The sequence below is a fragment of the Macaca nemestrina genome, chromosome 18 (genome assembly GCF_043159975.1).
Source record: "Macaca nemestrina isolate mMacNem1 chromosome 18, mMacNem.hap1, whole genome shotgun sequence".
NCBI classification, from domain to species: domain Eukaryota; kingdom Metazoa; phylum Chordata; class Mammalia; order Primates; family Cercopithecidae; genus Macaca; species Macaca nemestrina.
The window spans coordinates 52,665,124-52,685,162 of NC_092142.1; the positions used below are offsets into that span (position 1 = coordinate 52,665,124).

Sequence of the window (20,039 nt, forward strand, 5' to 3'; positions counted from 1 at the left end):
GGTCTTTTATCTTCGGCTTCTTTCACCCAGGATGTTTTTGAGGTTCATTGATGTTACAGCATGTATTGGTACTTTGTTCCTTTTTATTACACAATAGATAGAATTCCAGTGTCAGGCCTAGTGCAATGGCTGATGCCTGTAATCCCAGCACTTTGGGAGGCCAAGGCAGGTGGATCACCTGAAGTCAGGATAACTTAGATCAAGACCAGCTTGGCCAACATGGTGAAACCCTGTCTATACTAAAAATACAAAAATTAGCCAGGAGTGGTGGCACATGCCTGTAATTCTAGCTACTTAGGAGGCTGAGGCATGAGAGTCACCTAACCTGGCAGGCAGAGGTTGCAGAGAGCCCAGATTGTGCCACTGCATTCCAGCCTGGGTGACAGAGTGAGACTGTCTCAAAAAAAAAGAAAAAAAAGAATTCCAGTGTCAGGATATACCATGTTTTGTTTATCTCTTCACCAGTTGATGGATATTTGATTTGTTTCTACATTTTGACCATTATGAAAAATGCTACTGTGAACATTTGCACCCTAGTTTTTGTGTGGATGTGTTTTCATTCCTCCTGGGTAGATACCTAGGAGTGGAATTACTGGTCATATGGTAAATCTATGTTTAAAATTTTAAGAAACTGACAAACTGTTTACTTGTGTGGTTACACCATTTTACATTCCCCACTAGCCATTTTGAGGGTTACAATTTTGCCACATCCTTGTCAACACTTGTTATTGTCTGTCTTTTCTATTGTAGCCATCATAGTGGGTGTGAAGTGGTATCTCATTGTGGTTTGATTTGCATTTCTCTGATGGGTGATAATGTTATGCATCTTTGTATGTGCTTATTGGACATGTATGTATCTTCTTTTATGAAGTATCTGTTCAAAATCTTTGCCCATTTTTTTGTTGGATTGTTTGTGTTCCTATTATTAAGTTTTATGAGTTCTTTATATTTTCCAGATATAAATCCTTTGTTTACTATGTGTGTTGCAAACGTTATCTTCCATTCATCTAGGTTACTTAATAGTTTTTAAGAAAGGTCCAATTTATCAATGTTCATTTTGATGATTCATGCTTTTTGTGTCATGTCTATGCAATCTTTATCCCAAAGTCACAAAGATTTCTTGTTTGCTTTTCAAATTAAACTTTGTCATCTCCATAATGGGTACTTAGTTTTTATTTTTCTTTTCTCTTTGAAATAACTTAGACCGTAGTTTCTTCCTTGCGATTGCTTATGCTATAGACTTTTATGCTGTTTCCAAGTCTGGAGGGTGAATAAGAAGGTTACACCAAATAGCTTCCTATGATTAACATTTATCTAACTTGTGTTCAGCGTATGAGAGTACTATATGGTATTCATGCATTTTTAAAATGAACTTTTCTTATAAGGCATATAGTAGAATAGTCCAGATTAGGATTTGATGGTTTGAGTTAGAACCATGGCGTCTACTATTTCCTTACTGTTGGGATAGGGGATTCATACCCTGTACCTCAGTTTCTGCAGTCATAAATGAGGTTAAGAATAGCTGCTTCTGTGGGTTGGTGTGAGGACCCAGTGTGATTAGGTCTAGCTGCTATCCCAGGAATAGAGTAGCATGCCCTTGCTTGAGTTTGGTGGTTTCAGGGTTCCTCTGCTGGGGTGGGGCTGGCTCTATGCATTTTTTCTCAGATGTTATAATTTATTATTTTGAATGATTTAAAACTTATTGAAGAGCAAGAGTAGAATCTAGAGCTCTCATAGACCTGTTGTCCATATTCACAGGTTAATATCTTGCTGTGTTCACTTGATTGCTCTCTCTCTCTTGCCATATATATCCATATGAACAATTATTTTTTTAATGAACCATTACAGAGTAAGTTGGAGACATCAGTCCTCTTTACCTCTAAATAGTTCAGCATATATGTCCTAAGAACATGGACATTCTCTTACATACAAATATAAACACAGTCAGTTGTTAATTTCAGAAAAAGTTAATGTTGATATAATGCCATTATTTCATCCAAAGTCCATATTCAAATTTTGCTAATTGTCCTAATAATGAATTTTATAACATTTTTTCCTGGTCCAGTTTCCATCTGGATCGCATGTTACCTTTCATTGTCAGGTCCCTTTGGTCCCTTCTCCTTTAATCTGGTGTCCTTTCATGTCCTTTAAATTGGTTCCTCATCCTTTTTCTTTCAAGACATTGGCATTTGTGATGTGTGCAGGCTATTTTTTATTTATTTATTTAGTAGAATGGCCCTGTATTCTTATTTGTCTTATGTTTCCTTATGATTGGAATCAGATTTGGCTTTTTTTTTTTTTTTTTTTGAGATGGAGTCTCACTCTGTCGCCCAGGCTGGAGTGCAGTGGCGCGATCTCAGCTCGCTGCAACCTCCGCCTCCCGGGTTCAAGGGATTCTTCTGCCTCAGCCTCTCGAGTAGCTGGGACTACAGACACATGCCACCACACCCAGCTAATTTTTGGGTTTTTAGTAGAGACGGGGTTTCACCATGTTGGCCAGGCTAGTCTCGAACTTCTGACGTAGTAATCCACCCACCTCAGCCTGCCAAAGTGTTGGGATTACAGTTGTAAGCCACCGTGCCTGGCCCAGATTTTACATTTTTGCATGTATATTTTTGAGGAAAGATGGAACCTCTAGAGGTCACATATTTACAATCCACATATGCATCCTGGCCGTAGGTAAGTTTCGGCCCAAACAAACTGAAAGTTGTTTCAGAATTATTTTCTAATATTTAAAAATTGAGAGATTTTGCATAAACATCTGGGTGTCTGACTCTCTTGAAAAACTAGAGTATCTGGTAACATTGGGCATGCATTTTCCTAACTAGAATTGAATAGTGGCTTCCCTTTTAGGCAGGAAATACGCTTTCCATTTTTCTGTCATCCAGTTTTGCCCTTTCAGTCACAAAATAGTGGTGTAGTGTGGGGCTTTAGATACAGACTCCTGAAATTGAATTCTGCTCCCTCGTTTACTTGAGCAAGCAATTTAACTTCTCTGAGCCTCTGTTTCCTCATCTATCAAATTAGAGTGATATGGTTCTGGTAGGGATTGAGATATTATATAGCACATAAAACATTGCTGGCACACAGTAAAAACAAACATTGTGGCCGGGCGCGGTGGCTCAAGCCTGTAATCCCAGCACTTTGGGAGGCCAAGATGGACGGATCACGAGGTTAGGAGATCGAGCCCATCCTGGCTAAAACGGTGAAACCCCGTCTCTACTAAAAAATACAAAACACTAGCCGGGCGTGGTGGCGGGCACCTGTAGTCCCAGCTACTCAGGAGGCTGAGGCAGGAGAATGGCGTAAACCCGGGAGGCGGAACTTGCAGTGAGCTGAGATGACGCCCCTGCCCTCCAGCCTGGGTGACAGAGCGAGACTCTGTCTCAAAAAATAAAAAAATAAAATAAAATAAAAAAATAAATATTGTTATTATCACCATCTTCTTATCATCATCATCATCATCCTCATCATCATTATCACCATCATAACCACCACCTGCACTACTGCCTATCTGACCCAAGTAGATATATATTCGGTATATATATATGTGTGTGTGTGTGTATTCTGATCCCAGGACATTTATTCTGTAAACTTACGTTGAGTGTCTAGTCAAGTGGATTTTCTCAACTGGGGTTCCATTAACTTATTTCCCATGCAGCCAGAATGGTACTAGTTTTGTACCACCTTTCAGAAAATTGAGAATATAGTCACTCAAACCATTTTCTATGTTCTGTGGTTCAGATAAGGAACCTGATTAAGTGTTGAGCAGTGTACTTAGCACGAGGGTAAAGATGGCAGACACAGTCCCATGGAACTGGCTGGCTGGCCATGGAAGGTAAATAAGTACCAACAGTAGAGTGGTGAGTTTTATCACGGGAGGACATGGTAGCAAAGAGGATCTAACATGGCCTAGTAGTCATGGAATTCCTTCCTTAGAAGATCTGTTTAAAGGTGTATCCTTATGAGAGGCCTGGGATTCCTTACTGGGTTTATCAGAAACATTAAAACTGTTTCATTAGTCATAGAATAAAAAGCTATGAATGTTGAATTCCAAGTTAGCTTCAAAGACTCTTATGCTGGCTTAGGTTAGATCATCTTTTAAACGATTAAAAATAGAACTAGTTTAAGTTTATTAAGGAAACGGTTATATACCTAAGAACATTTAATAATTTTGTTTGAGTAATGTACATTTTTATCAGTGAAGGAAAATATCCAGGATATATAACCTACCGTTTTAAGTAACATGATTTAAAAACTCTTCTGCTTTTGGTGATAGTTGTCTTATCGGCTTTAAATGATAAAGTTTATTGAGTTATAAAAATAATAACTTGGCCAAATGCAGTGGCTCATACCTGTAATCCCAGTGCTTTGCGAGGCCAAGGTGGAGGAGGCTCCCTTGAGACCAGGAGTTGGAGGTTACAGTGAGCTGTGATTGTGCCACTGCACTCCAGCCTGGACAACAGAGCGAGACCCCATCTCTAAATAATAATAACAATAACTCAAAAAAAGAAAGTTTGCTATTTATGTTTGTACTGACTGGGTATTTTTACCTTATTTTATATTTCAAATTTGGCATTTTATTGAGGTCCTGAGAATGTTCTTTTGGAGTCTAGTTTTATTATGGGACATTCTAGATTATGTCACCAGTTTACCTAAACTGGACACTAAATATAAGACAGTTTTGGTGTTAGGCCAAAGACCAGGGGACTTGAAAAATGAAAACCTCACCTGACAGATTCTACTCTGTTTGTTTTCCTTCTTCCCGAAATCCATTATTATTTTTTGCTTAATCTCTTCTTCAATATATGGGTAAGCCTTTAATCACTGTTTCGGAGGTTCAGTTGACTTCTGTAAATAGACGAAGAGTTAGTGTATTTGATCATAACTTCCAAACCACTTTAAATACTGTAACTTACTTGAAAATTAACTAGCTAAACTACCAAGTAACAGTGAGTTCTTGTTACTTTCTGTTATTTCCAGGCCTGTTTCCTAACCCTCCTAGTATTGGTTTTGAAAACTAAATTAGCCATTCCAAAAAAAAAAGTCTTAGACACTTTGAGCAAACAGTAGCTTCCTTGAAGATAGCATTTGTGTCTAATTCATCTTTTCATCTCTCCATTGTACCTGGCAGGATGTCTTCCACAAAGGAGACATTAATAAGTATCTGGTGAAGAAAGATTAAATGGTTGAGAGCGGCCAGCATCTGCTATGTGATACATGTGACCTTTCATAATTATGATTCTGGATCCTTGGCTGCTGATGAGATTTATTGTGGCTGAGTTTAGCGATACAGATTTTGGCGTGTGGATGATAGTCTCCAAAAACGTAGAGATCATGTTTTTTTTTTTCAGTTTTGTCATTCACCATTTTATCCCTAGCTCTTAAGATTTTGCCAGACACATGGTAGATATTCCATACTTGTCAAATAATGAATGAATTCCCAAGAGCATCACTTGTTATTGGTCAGTAGAATTTCTAATAGTGAGAGCTGGAACCGGAATTTGAAAGAAATAATGGAAAATGGTTAATATCTTATGAATTTTAAGTTACTTAATATATCATAGGTGTGGGCATCAGTTTTGAGAAACAAGACTCTTCTGTTCAACACATACTTCAGCAACTATCGACACTTGTTTTCAAGTGTTCTCTTCCAATTTTAAAATGCCAGTTCACCCTTCAGATTTAGAGTATTTTGTTGTTGTTAGTTTATTATGGTAGATTTCTTGCTAAAGTTATATTTAAAATGTGACTTCCTAACTTTTAGAGGAGGGGAACTTTTGTTAAGATGGTCCTTTTGGAACCTTAATGAAAAAACACACCTTAGAGAAGGTGAATTTAGAGTTCTGCTAAGCACATTCATTTAATCTTCTATTATAAACTGATTTTGTAATATTTTATAAAATTGTCTCACTGGTTGATTTCACAGTGTAAACTGGGAGGATTCTTAGGATTCCTTGGGTTGGGTTAGAACAGGTTGAAGAGATGAAGATTTGTGTTGGTAAGGGCTTGTTTCCAAACTTTTGTCCTTGGCATGCTGTTTGTTAAGCCATCACATGTTTGAAAGTTAAACCTTGAATTGATGCTATGGTTTGCCTTTTAAAAAATGTATTTTATTATGGTAAGAACACAACATAAGATCTACTCTCTTACCACCTTTTTAAGTGTACAATAAAGAATTGTAAACTGTAGGTACAATGTTGGATAGCAGATCTCTGGCACTGATTCATCTTGCATAATTGAAACTTTATGCCGCTTGATTAGCTCTTTCCCATCCTCCCAGCCCTGGTAATCACCTTTCTACTCTCAGATTCTATGAGTTTGACTCTTAGGCGTGCATTTTTGTTTTTGCTATAAGCATCTGTCCTGTTGCTATGCCGATCATTTATTTACTCTGTAGTTTTGGAAATGACCTGCTTCCAAAGTGACCATGCGTCTCCTTATGTTAAAAAACTGCCATATGGATAAAGGGCAGTTAAGACCTTTACAACTGGTAGAAACCAAGTAGAAAATTCAGTTTGAAGGACCAAATTATGTTGCAGCTGCTCTGAGGAGGAGATTTGTTGCCAGAGCATGAGTGTTTTCATAATTGTTTGTGATCAGAAAATTCAGAGCTCTGATTTCTGCATTAGCCCTAAGTCTGCCCTTTGGCACCTTCATTTAGTGACTGGATCATTCAAGGCTGAGCCTCAAGGGCCAGCATTTCTCCAGTAATAATATAAAATGGGCTGATGTTGCAACCTTAACTCACTCTGCTGAATTGGGCATGATTAAAGTCTCAAGGCTGCATTAATATGGATTTTCTATTTCTATGTACAGCAGTCTGTTATCTCACTATTTTCCAGTTTGCCATTTTTTGAAAACAAAGATGGAAAATTCTGCTGATGATTTTTTTTTTTTTGTCTGTCAGCACAACAGCATTTTTTTTGGCTTAAGAATATGAGACTAGCACCGGGCAAATGAATGCAAACATTACAGTTTATGTGGACTGTAGCCTGTTGTCATGTCAATCTTGTTATTTAAGTAAATAGTGTGCAATTTTTCGCCGAATCAGCAGCCAATATGCTGTGAGCCATTTTTGTTTTAGTTCCATTATTGGCTGGTAACACTATTAATGAGACAATAATTGGGAAATAGTAGTCATTGTTCTCATAAAACACGATCCTTGTGTTGGAACCACAGCCAGGCAGAGGAGTTGCATATGCAGACTGCAAGGGAGGAAAGGATGAGTAGCCAGTGTTCCCAGCTTTTAAAATCATCAGACCCCTGCTGCCTAAATTGCCCCAGCTGTTAATGCTGGAACCATTACAGTAATGGACTCAGCAAATGAAGGAGAACGAAGACACGCACACTTTATTACCAGAGGGGCAATTTTCTCTTCATGTGTAATAGCAGCGGTGCCTCATATTGATCAGACCATCAAGATACTAATCCTCTGTAAAATTACTTGTTATAACTGAAAATGTGTTAATCCAAATCAGTCTGTGTCCTGACTGTCTACTTACTATTGAATACAGACTATTAGATGCTTTATTTTTCATGATTTAAAGGCTCTGCCCTGAAAATGGCTGCCTTTTCCCTTGCAACACTGAGCGCTTAATCTTAGCTATAGCCCAGGGTTGTCTTTTTGTTTTAAACAGAACATCAGCCACTTAATTAAGGAGTGAGTGTCTGTCTTGCTGTCTGAGTTATGCTGGTGTTTTATGTTCCTCTGGATTTATTAAGCATCTTGTTTTACATTCAGTCTGTGGTTTGTGCTGTAAATAAAAATAGGCCCGTCTCGCACATATTAGAAATTTGCAGGTAGCAAATGTCAATAAGTACCAGGGACTTTGATTTATACTTCAGGCACCAGGTTGTGGTTTGTCGATTGAACCCATAGGCAGGATGCATCCTGGTGTCTTCTGTGGAGGAGATGTGTTTTTGCATTGTTGTCTGAGAAAGTTTATGTTTGTTTCTGCATCCTTGGTTCAGTAGATTGCTTTTTAGACAATGAGGCATATCCGCTCCCCCTCTTATGTCTTGTGACAAATGACTACAGCTAAACGTTATTATGAGAAGACTCGTTAAAAACTGATGTCTGTCTTCCTGAATATTTGGAATTTTGGGAATTTTGTAAAATTCCCATTTTTTTCATTATAATCTCTTTCCACATACCTTATATGTTTATTTGTATATAGACTCAGATGCCCTCTTGGCAGTATATTTATTCTAATATGTTGTTACAGCTCGAAGCATTTGTGTGACATTCTCTGTAGAGTTCATTCAGAAATACTTAATTAGCACCCTTTGTGTACCAGGACTTGGATGACAGGCTGGAGACTTGAGGACGAGTAAGATATAATCTTTGCCATTGAGGACCTCAGTTTAGGAGGAAGACAGCTATGTAAACAAATAATTATAACAATGCAGTATAGTAAATACTAGTCTACTGTGAATGTGTCCTTCTTGGGTGCATGGGCGCAATAGTAAAATCAGCCTCACTGGTTTTTCTTGCTGTGTTATCAAAAGCAGAATTCTGACATCCACTTTGAGACTTGTTTCCGAATGACTCGTAGCTGTTTGAAAGAAATCTCTTCCTTCCTCACTGGAGACATGTTTACTACCCTAGGGGGATAGTCAAAGGAAAGATTTCCAAAAATGTTTTGATCAATGACCACATCTTTGGAAATGTATAGAGTTTCCCAAGGAGGCTACTTGAAAGGAGATAGTGCTTATGTTGTTTATGTTCTGGCATTTATGTTATAAACCAGTCTTATTGCTTTAGAGTATAGTTTATGAGGAGAAACGGTAGCCTGTGGTGGTTAAGAACATGGATTCCTTTTGCTCTGCTATTTACTGGCTGAGTGATCTTGGGCAAGTCACCTAATCTCCTTGAGCCTCAACCTTCATCTGTAAAATGGGGATCATAATAGTTGTGAAGATTAAATGATTTAATATATATAAAGCATTTAGAATATTGTTGGGGTAAGTGCTGTATAAGGTTAGTTATTATTACTATGCATGTGACTATTAAAATAATGAAATTATTTTTCATGTGCAGCTCATGAAAGTCAGCTTCATAAATATAGAACCACACCGTATATATAAGCATATGGTATATGAGATAGAGAAGCATTTCTTAAATTTCTTAATGATTTTTTTTTCTTATTTTATTTTAGAAAAATTTTTTATTTTAGAAAAACTAACAAATACGGAAAAATATGAGGCAGAAAAAAGTCTCATAATTCTTCAGAGATAAATACTGTTTACAAAGATATATTTTAAACAAAAATTAGAATGATAATGTGTATATTTTTTACTCTGCTTTTTTTACCATCCAGTATATAATGAATATTTTTTCATATAATTCCAATTGTATAGTATTTTATCATATGGATTTTTTTCCATTCTATCATAGGTTATCCTTTAGTGAACATTCTTGTACATAAATCTCTGCAAGTCTTTGGAATATTTCATAGGATAAATTAAAAGGAGAATTGTATGGGCTAACTTTTGTTAAGATTTTTGCTTCTCATTGTCAAGTTTCCAGGGAGGTAATGCCAGTTTCCAATTTAAGAAGCAATATATGAGAGTGCTTATTGGTACATCCACTGTTAACACCGGGAATTATCAGAAAACAAAAATATTTGCCAATTTGGAGGAGAAGTAGGAACTTGTGGAGGTAATTTGTATTTTCCTAATTATTATATTTGGTTGAATTTCCTCCCACCATTTATATTGGCAAAATATAGTTCTTTTGTGATTTGTTTATTCATACAGGCTTTGTTCATTTTACTAACGTGTTTGTCTTTTCTTACTGATTTGGAAACATATTTTGTAGATTAGAGATGTTATTTACTAATCATGTGATAGAAAGATTTTTCCAGTTTGTTTATTGCCTGACTATATTTTTGTTATTCAGAAGTTTTCCTTCATTTATAATTAGAAAAACATTTTCCCCCTCAGTATTAGATTAACAGTCATTTACATGTTCTTCTGGTTATTAATATTTTATATTTTTTTCTTATAATTGTTAAAATGTGTCTAGAATTTGTTGGTGTTATGGTATGGAGTAGATGTGGAAATTTTTCTTCCCCAAGGCCGATGAGATATTGCTGCTTGCATTTACTGACTTATCTTTTACGTACTGATTTGAAGGCTTAAATAATCAGATCTGCTTTTTATCCTGTTTGTTTTTACTTTGATACATCATTTTAACTGCCATAGTTTTATAATATCTTTCTATATTTGGCAGCATAAGGCCCCTATAATTAGTCTTTACTTTCAAAAATTCCGTGGCTCATCTCTTGCATGGAGAAGACAACCTAAATTTTTTCCCAGGTAAATTTAAAAATCACTTTGTCAAGGTCCTCCATGTGCCCTGCCAGTCTGTTGCTATTTTAATTGTTATTGCATTAAAAATATACATTAATCTGGAAATAACTGAAATATTTATGGTAAATGATTTTTCTCATTCAGTAATTATCTGTCTCTACATTTTTTTAAGTTTTATGATCTTCAGAAAGTTTTGTAATTTTGTTCAGTTGGGAACTATTTATTACTTTATGTAAAATACATGGGTATTTTATATTTTTGATTACTATTTTTTGGTTACTATTGCAAATGGGATATTTAAAAATTGTGTTTTTTAAATGATACTTAAGAAAGTTTTTTATGTGTGTGCTATTTTTGTATTTGGCCACAATACAGAATGTGTCCTTATCATTCTAATATTTTAGGATGATTTTCTTGGGTTTTCTGGATATATACGAGGTAGATCATCTAATTTCTGCAAATATAATTTGTTTTTTCCTCTTTCAGTAATTATACTCTCCTGTCTTTTTTTTCTTCCATTATTACCTTGTCTAGAACCTCCAGTCGGTAGCAGTTATAGCAGATAGTCATGTCTTCAACAGTTATACTTTGGGATTCTAATATTAAGTAAAGTGGTAGTTGTTGGCAGTTATCTTTGATTCTTACTTTTTTTTTTTTTTTCTCCCCAGGGGCTGAGGTTGAATTTTAATGAATTTTAGGAACGTTTTTTGGATATCTGTTTAGATGGTAGTATCTTTACTTCTCCTGATAAAATGTCATTTATTAGACTTTCTAATTATGGTTCCTTGGGATAAAGCCTACTTGGTTGTATTATATAGGTCCTTTAATATATTGCTGAATTCAACTTTTTAGTATTTCAATTAGGAAAGTAAGATGGGTCAGTACAGCGATTCTTATGGAAACTGCAGAGTGGTACTCCAGGGGCTGAGGATACATCAGAATCTTTGAATGGGTCCTGTATAACATACATGTTGAACGTAATTCAAGCTACAGTTTGTAAAGCCTAATAAAGCATTTTTGGCTGATGGGGATAAGATCACAGTAGAAGAAGGTAAAGTGAGTAAAAATACTGAGAAACTGCTTTGTGTGCTTTCTTTTTGTCAAATTTGGTATCGTATTATGCTAGTGTCATGAAATGACTTGCAGAATTTTCCTCCTCCTTCTCTGCTTAGGAGCCATTTACAAAGCATCAGGATTATTTGCCTGTTGGGAGTTTGAACTTTACTTCTTCTTTTTCTTTTTCTTTTTTTTTTTTTTTTTTTTGAGCAGAGTCTTGCTGTGTCACCCACGTTGTAGTCTTGGCTTACTGCAATCTCTGCCTTCCAGGCTCAAGCAGTTCTCCTGCTTCAGCCCCTTGAGTAGGTGGGATTGCAGGCGTGCACCACCATGCCTGGCTATTGTCTATTTAGTTTAATTCTTGAGTAAATTTTTGTCATTATATCTTAGCAGGGCAGAGTTTTACATTTATTGACATGGCATTGAACATAACATTCTCTGGTTTACTAGGGTAGAATTGAGTATAGTTTTATAATTTTAAAAATTTCATATTCACTTTTTCCATCTTCTTTTGAATTATAACTTTGTATATTCATGTCTTCTCTTTAAAAATTGACTGTATTTGCTGGTAGTCTTTTTTTTTTTTTTTTTTTTTTTTAAACAAGCTCTTGAATTTGTTTATGCTCTAATTCATTAATTTCTACCTTTGTTTTTATTGCTTTCTTTGTCCTGCATTGCCTGAGCTGCTTTTGGCAACATCTTGAGATGAATGCTTACTTAGTTCATTTTTATTCTTTTTTGTTTAATGTGGAAAGTATTTCAAAATCTTGAAGTAGTTTTCTCTTTTCTGTTTCTGTATCAATTTGTGCATGTTTTTGTAGCACTTATTCAGTATTCTAATGATTTTTTCATTTTCTTTCTCATAGCTTAGTTATACAGACTGTATTTTATTTTATTTTTGTACCCCAATGTCCACAGACTTTTGAACACAATAGGCACTGAACTAATGTTTCCTGAATGAATACCATGAATACCCCCATTCCCCTTTCACTCCACACAAGTAGTAAGTAGCCTGCTATAGTTAGTGGAAGTTTAGTCTTCCAACTACCAGTGCACATCACCGGTAGCTGGAGGGCTAAACTTGGAGTCTCACATACGCCACTTACTAGACATTACCTTGTATGAGTCCTCCAATCTCTGTGATGTTTCATCTGTAAAATGGGGATAATAACTCTCTTCCCAGCTTCATCTGAAATGTCATCAATAAGATAATAAATGTAAAAGCACTTTGAATACTAACAATGTTATGTAGATATAAATATGATTTAAAATAGGTTTTTAGCATTCTTATCTCATCCACCACTTCTCCCCCTCTCCACCATGTAGAAATTATCAAGTTTTTAGGAACAGAAATTTATTTTTAAGTAGACAATATTGTACATATTCATGGAGTACATAGTGTTTTGATACATATCGTGTATAGTGATCAGATCAGATCAGCATAATTAGCATATTCATCATCTCAGACATTTATTATTTCTTTGTGTTAGAAACACAGAAACTTAAAAAGATATATATATGTGTATATATATATATCTGTGTCTTCTGAAGTATCTAGCACAGAACTTTGTTGACAGATATACAGTAAATGTTTGTCGATCGAATGTTTTCTGAGATGTACTTTTCTTTTCCATTTTTTTTTTTTCTTTGAGACAGGGTCCTGGGTCCTGCTCCGTCACCCAGGCTGGAGTGCAGTGGCGCAGTCATAACTTACTGTAGCCTTGACCTCCTGGGCTCAAGCAATCCTCCCACCCCAGGATCCTCAGTAGCTGAGACTACAGGTGTGCGCCACAAAACCTGGCTAATTTTTGTACATTTTATAGAGAACGGGTCTCACTATGTTGCTCAGGCTGGTTTCAAACCCTTGGGCTCAAGCTATCTGCCTGTCTTGGCCTCCCAAAGTCCTAGGATTACAGGTATGAGCCATTGTACCTGGCCTGAGACCTACTTTTCAAACATGAATTACTAAGTGGTCCTCAATTGGACCAAGACCTAGGAGCCTTGCCCCAATCACATTGCTTCTCCCAGTTTACTCAGGTTGACCTAGACAGCTACATCAACACACAGTCTAGTGAAATGCACATGTGTAACTTGAGGATGTCAACCTTTTGGCACCATCTCATTTCTTCTGCAGAAGATCGGCTAGAGACATTATACTCTGTTCCTGAAGTATAGACTAATAAAATAGTGGCGTTGATACAGATTGATAACAAATTATAAAATTGGTAAAACAATTTTCTATTTTTATACAATTTAGGACAGCTATTAATATTGTTAAAATTTTTTTCTCAATTGGATGAAAAATAAATGTATGATTATTCCTTCCCTTTCAATTGCAGTTACATTACATTTTCATTGTTTCTCTTGCACTGAGATTTATTTTTATTTTTAATTTACTTTGTTCGTTGCTATGGAAGGGTGATAATTGTATCAAGTAAGTCTCTTTTACTTACCTGAGAGTTCCCATGTTCTTTGGGGAAATAAATATCATCATATAAGTCGGTCTTAGGTTAACAGGTTGTTTTAAAATTGCTAAACACTGTCTAAATGCAGAGTGATAGTATTTTCTGGGTAGGTGTTACATACTCTCTTTTCGAATATTGGTCACTGAAGGATTTCACAAACCACTGACATTTCAGCATTATGACATTTCAGCATTATGAAGAGCAATGTGCTCTTCTCACCCTCTGCCCCCATATTTTTTTTAAACCATTCATTGCAGTAGGAAAAACTATAATTTTTTGAAAACAGAGATACTTACCCTTTACACAGCTTTTAAAGATTTCTGGGAGACTTCATATCTCAGATAATTGATGGTAAATTCTGCTTGGTTGTTTATAAGCTCAAACTTGGGAGATCTACAGAAAGAGTTTCATCTGAGAAATAAAAACTATTTTATTTATTTATTTATTTTTTATTTATTTGTTTGTTTTTTTTTTTGAGACGGAGTCTCGCTCTGTCACCCAGGCTGGAGTGCAGTGGCCGGATCTCGGCTCACTGCAAGCTCTGCCTCCCGGGTTTACGCCATTCTCCTGCCTCAGCCTCCCGAGTAGCTGGGACTACAGGCGCCTGCCACCTCGCCCGGCTAATAAAAACTATTTTAATGATTGTATGATCCACCAGACCCTGAGGTCTTTTCTTAAGTCCCTCCTCTTTCATGAAGCGTTTGAGGATTATTCCCTTCATCTCTTTCCTTACCGACTTTATTTCCTATGTCAAAAAGTATGATACTAACGGTAAGTTTGTGTATGGTACACTTACTGGTGTATGGTACACTTACTGGTGAATGGTGGTTGACATTAGGTCATATTAAATTTTACATTTTATGATTGCTTATATATAGTAGTATTTTATACAAACACAGTAATTCTCATTTCCCTATGGGGATTATGAGATCCCTCTGGCTGACAACACTGATATAAATTTATTTTTTGTGTCTAGTAAGATGCTACAAATGTAGTTGACTCTCAGCATTTCTTGTCAAATGGAAACATATATAGACTGGAAGTTAAGCTTTGTGTTTTTTGTTTTTTTTTTTTTTAACTTTACTGAACAGTTATTTAACCTTAACTGTCAATCTGCTCTTCATCACCAATAGAAAATATTTTGCTTAGAAAATGTTTTGTGTAGGCCAGGCGTGGTGGCTCATGCCTGTAGTCCCAGCACTTTGGGAGGATGAGGTAGGTAGATCACAAGATCATAGTTCGAGACCAGCCTGGCCAACATGGTGAAACCCCATCTCTACCAAAGATACAAAAAATTAACTAGGCGTGGTGGTGTGTGCCTGTAATCCCAGCTACTTGGGAAGCTGAGGCAGGAGAATCGCTTGAACCTGGGAGGCAGAGGTTGTAGTGAGCTGAGGTTGTGCGATTGCACTCCAGCCTGGGTGACAGGGTGAGACTCCATCTCAAAAAAAAAAAAAAAAAAGTTTTGTGTAAAACCGTATGCCAGAATAGATCTAAGGAAACTGCATTTGTAGCCATAGGAGAAATCGTAGATTTTGGTGGCCCTTTACCTATTTGTTTTTTAAAAGAGTTATGTCTGAACCACCTATGTGTCCCGATTCATTTTGCCATTTCATCTACTGCTCTTCCTTCTGTTTTTATTTAAGACTATAAAGTTACTTTAGTGTAACTGCTGCTGTCACCTTTGCCCTTAGCTAATCAAATAGTTTACCTTGAGGGAAGCATTTATCTCCCACTTTCATTATTATTATTTTTGTAGCTGTAAAGATATATATTTTATGTCTGCAGAAGGCTGTAACACTGAAACGAGGTATTGATCTGCTGTATTTAGCAATTTCTTTCCACCTTGCCATCAATAGCATGTCAGCATCTGTCTGTACCGTGGTTGACCTCACAAATAGCTCTTTATGCTCCCATTGGATTCAAATGATATAGTATGCTGAAAACTAAATCAATGAATGATTATAAAGTTTTTAGTATTATTTCATGACCTGGAGGCAACTGGTACCCCTTGCACTGACAGTTCAGTGTACAATGAATATGGTAAAATGAGTGTGTCTAGCCTTTGTTCTACTGAAAGGAGGAAAACGGGTCACCTGGTTGGGTCAGCTCATACTTCTAATGATCTCAAAACACTCAGGCACTTCAGTTAAGCATCTCACTTTACAGAATCAGGCAGAGAGAAGAGCAAGACTCCCATTTAACTTTATTCCCCATGCCTCATCACAAGTATGTAGCAAATGTTTCTAAAATTATTTGAGCTCTAATCATATAGGCTTTTGCCTTCATTTATAAAAGAAAGACAAAAACCTAAAACTAGATGCTTTGTCACTCTGTCACCAAGGATCTAACGAAAAGACACATGGTAGAAGGAGGGAGAGTGGTAACCTCGGTTTAGGTCTAAGGGGACTCTTGATTGCTGTCAGCACCTGGAACAAATACCAGGATAGGGTTGTTGGGGCCACATTTTCCATTTGTGGGAGTTCCTACTCACCTCCACTGATCTGTGGAACACCGAAATAGCAGGAGCCACTCATTTGCCTGCTTTTGGATGTTGCTGAATTCAGCATCATCTTGAAAAGTTCTTCCCGAATCATGCTTTCAGATGAAAGATGTTTTAGATATTAAACTTGACATTTGGGACATATAGAAAGATAGAACCGGGTGATGGTGGGTGAACAGGGAAAGTAGAACCCAGCAGTTGTCATCCTGATCTTTTGAGGATATGAATCAAATCTATTTCTTTCTAAGAAATGCCATCCTGATGTACTCCTTTGTCCACCAGCCCAGTAGAAAGTTTGACAAGGAGTATTGGGGAGTTCACATATTAATTCATTTCCCAGACATTTATTGGATGAATAATGTCTGAATAATAGGGTATCTTGGCTTTATTTCTTTTTTTTTTTTTTTTTTTTTTTGAGACAGAGTCTCGCTCTGTCGCCCAGGCTGGAGTGCAGTGGCCGGATCTCAGCTCACTGCAAGCTCCGCCTCCTGGGTTTACGCCATTCTCCTGCCTCAGCCTCCCGAGTAGCTGGGACTACAGGCGCTCGCCATCTCGCCCGGCTAGTTTTTTGTATTTTTTAGTAGAGACGGGGTTTCACCGTGTTAGCCAGGATGGTCTCGATCTCCTGACCTCGTGATCCGCCCATCTCGGCCTCCCAAAGTGCTGGGATTACAGGCTTATAGATGATGAGTTACCTCCTTTCCCCAGGGTCACTTAAGGAAGGGTGGGTGATGGTGATCAGAGCTTAAAGGTGTTGGTCTACACCAGTGCTGCCACGAGGTCAGGAGTTTGACACCAGTCTACAGTGCTGCTACTGGTATAGACCAATACCTTTATATAATGTTTATTTTCAAGTTCATTTGTACCACTAAAGACTGTCTCTGATGAGGGCCACTAGGGCTCTATCTGTGATTAGAAATCCTGTTGTTAAGAATTATTATTGTGTCCTGGGTTAGAGAGAATAGATACGAGGACTAGCTCCTCCTCTTGAATGTTCATGGAAAACTGTCATGGTCGGCTTTAGCAAATCCAGAATGAGTCTACCTGCCTCATTTTGGCCAATTGCCATTATTCCCCCCAGTAAAATATTTGAATAGGGGAAATAATAGGTGGATTTTATGACCATTTCATGTCTGGTCAGTTTCTCCTCCTACATGAAAGGATGAAGTGTGGACTCTTCATGTAAAGTCGAGCCAGAAGCCCCAAGGAAGAAATTTAGCTTGGTCCTCTGAGTCTGGGATTGAGAACAGCAAACTGAGGCACGATACCCTCTGTTTCCTGTAGTATAGGAAATTGCTGATAATTTAATAATTTGAGCATTGAGCTTATTCAAGTCCAGTAAAATTTTCTTAGGATCTGCTCAGGGATCTGCCTCTCCTAAATTCTTGGGTTACTTTTGTTATTCATTATGGATCTGTGACTATTAATCAGCTAAGCTGTTTTTGAAGTCATTTTAATTTTTGTTCTGTATTATCCTTTAGGAATGTGAGTACCGTTAATACTCTGTGATGTCTAAAGGAGTACTTCCCTTTCATTTGTCCTGTGGTGTCTGAAGGAGAACTTTCTTTTATTTTTCCTGTATTAGTTCACGTTATACCGTGAGGTTTGCAACTCAGGCCTAAATATAGGATTTGGGAAAGATGTTCTTGTCTCTCAATTCAATCTTTGTGTACATATATACCTGAATGTTAGATAAGGAATTCTCCCACTCAGATTATGCTGCTGGAAAGAGAAGTCACTTCATATTCAAATCTTTATCAAGTCTTTTGTATTGTGGAATGCTCTTCACTGTGAACAGCATTATTTGATCATCTATCCAAATAGTATGTGTGTACTTATGGCTTGGAATATTTTTCTGGATCAAAACTATATGTAGTAATCTGGATTTATGCGCCATAATTTCTATTTTTGCCTAAGAGTGGAAGGTTGCTACATGCTCATATATTTCTTAAAATAATTTATGTTTTGCTGTCTGCAGATGTATATTAGAAACTGCTATATTCTTGTTGGTAGAGAATAGGGCAGTTAGTTGACCTTTGTTCATACAAGCTTTGATAGTGGGGTGTCTTGGCTTTGTTCCTTGTAGATGATGGGTTATTTCCTCTCTCCAGGCTCACTTAAGGACGGGCAGGTGGTAGTGATCAGGAGTTAAAGAGTGACTAGTGTTGCCTCTGGTGTAGACCCACACCTTTATATAAAATCATTTTCAAGTTCACACCTCTAAAGGCTGTGTCTGATGAGGGCCACTTAGGGCTCTGTTTCTTAGAAATCCTATTGTTGATGAAAAGGCTATAAGAAGACCCGTCCAACTTAATTCTTGATCCTAGCTGGTCACTTAGTGACAATCATGTGGCCTGTAAATGAGATAAGACATTTCTTTTTACTCAATTAAGATAAAGAAGAAACCTCTTTACAGGTTGTATGTTAATGCATACACATCTTAATGCATTTCCACTACACAGAAAAGCAATAAGAGCCCAAAGTTAGAATTGTGTAAGGAGGTGTTTGTGTCGTATGCTGGACTCTGAATCATTTGTGGACTACAATTTTATAAACAGACTGTAAAATAATATAAAATGTGTCGATGAACTGTATACTTAAATTACATTATTTTCATTAAATAAAATTCTATATATACACAATAATATTCTTAGTTCTCATAATAGTATGGTCATATTATGATGAAATTAGTCCTTCTTCAGATTATTTTCTTTTGTAGACATTTAGGAACTTTCCTAGAAAATCTGTATCCAGTTTTTTTCTGTGCCATTTTAGATTATATACTTTATCAGAAACTCCCTAAAGAAGAATAAATTAATTTTGCATTTTCTTTCATTTTTTAGAATTTGAGAATGTGTATGTGTCTGAGGCTACCTCTGTGTCTAAAAGCAGAGCATGCTTAAAACCATGACTGAGGAGTTATGCTTAACGGTATACTTTGCATGCATTTGTGATTTGAAATAGGAAAAAAGTCAAATTTGAGACAGCTTGAATGGCATGCTGTCAGTTTGGAGCTTCATGAATTGGCAATGGTCTCATTTAGGACCTTCAGATGTGTCTCTGCCTGGACAGAATGAGAACATTTTGCATGTTCAGAAGGAGACAGCCACTCCTTGCTGCTTCACAATAGGCAGTGGTGCATGACAGTTGCCCTTCATTGCTGGCTTCTTGGAGCTTAACCTCTGACCCTCCACTTAGTCACTGCGCAGCAGTTGGAGCAGGTTGGAGATGTTGGTGAATGACGGGCATTGGCCTGCAACGTGCTTGTCATTATTTGACTGTCAAAAGGAGCCTGCCATTGGTTTCCATCAAGGTTTGAAACCTCTGTGCAGCAGTCCATATTACTTAACTTCCAAGGCTGTCAACAGGATGATCAAATGTGCATAAAAAAAATCAGAGTGCTGAATATATCTTCAATCAGGAGATAGAAGTTTCCCCTCTTCTTTTCTTTCTTTCTCTCTTTCTCTTTTTATTTTTCTTTTGGCTAAATATATTCAGATGACTTTCACAGGGCCAAGAGGTTGAATCTGTTGCTGTGGTGAGAAAAGTGAACTGTTGTCTCAAGTGGTCTAAGTTTCAAATAGCACAGTTTAAATCTGAGCAGCTCTGCTGGCTAAATTCTCTGACTTGTCTGGCATATTCTGTCAGCTTTCAGCTGTTAGTTTAAGGGACTAGATGCTAGTCCAGTGGTGCCTGGG

The 20,039-nt window shown here is 37.0% G+C and overlaps 2 protein-coding genes across 10 annotated transcripts in view; one reads left to right on the plus strand and one right to left on the minus strand.

Annotated features, from left to right (window-relative positions):
• Positions 1–13,932, minus strand: part of LOC105494093 (RPGRIP1 like) — a 114,992-nt gene extending 101,060 nt beyond the window's left edge. Inside the window, exons 1-3 of the mRNA XM_071084536.1 lie at positions 13,827–13,932; positions 12,490–12,562; positions 4,732–4,851 (exon numbers count right to left, since the gene is read on the minus strand). The gene's annotated coding sequence lies outside the window, so the exon portion shown is untranslated. The remainder of the gene's footprint in view (positions 1–4,731; positions 4,852–12,489; positions 12,563–13,826) is intronic.
• LOC105494095 (FTO alpha-ketoglutarate dependent dioxygenase) overlaps positions 1–20,039 on the plus strand; it is a 445,404-nt gene that overhangs the window by 3,993 nt on the left and 421,372 nt on the right. The window lies entirely within an intron of this gene.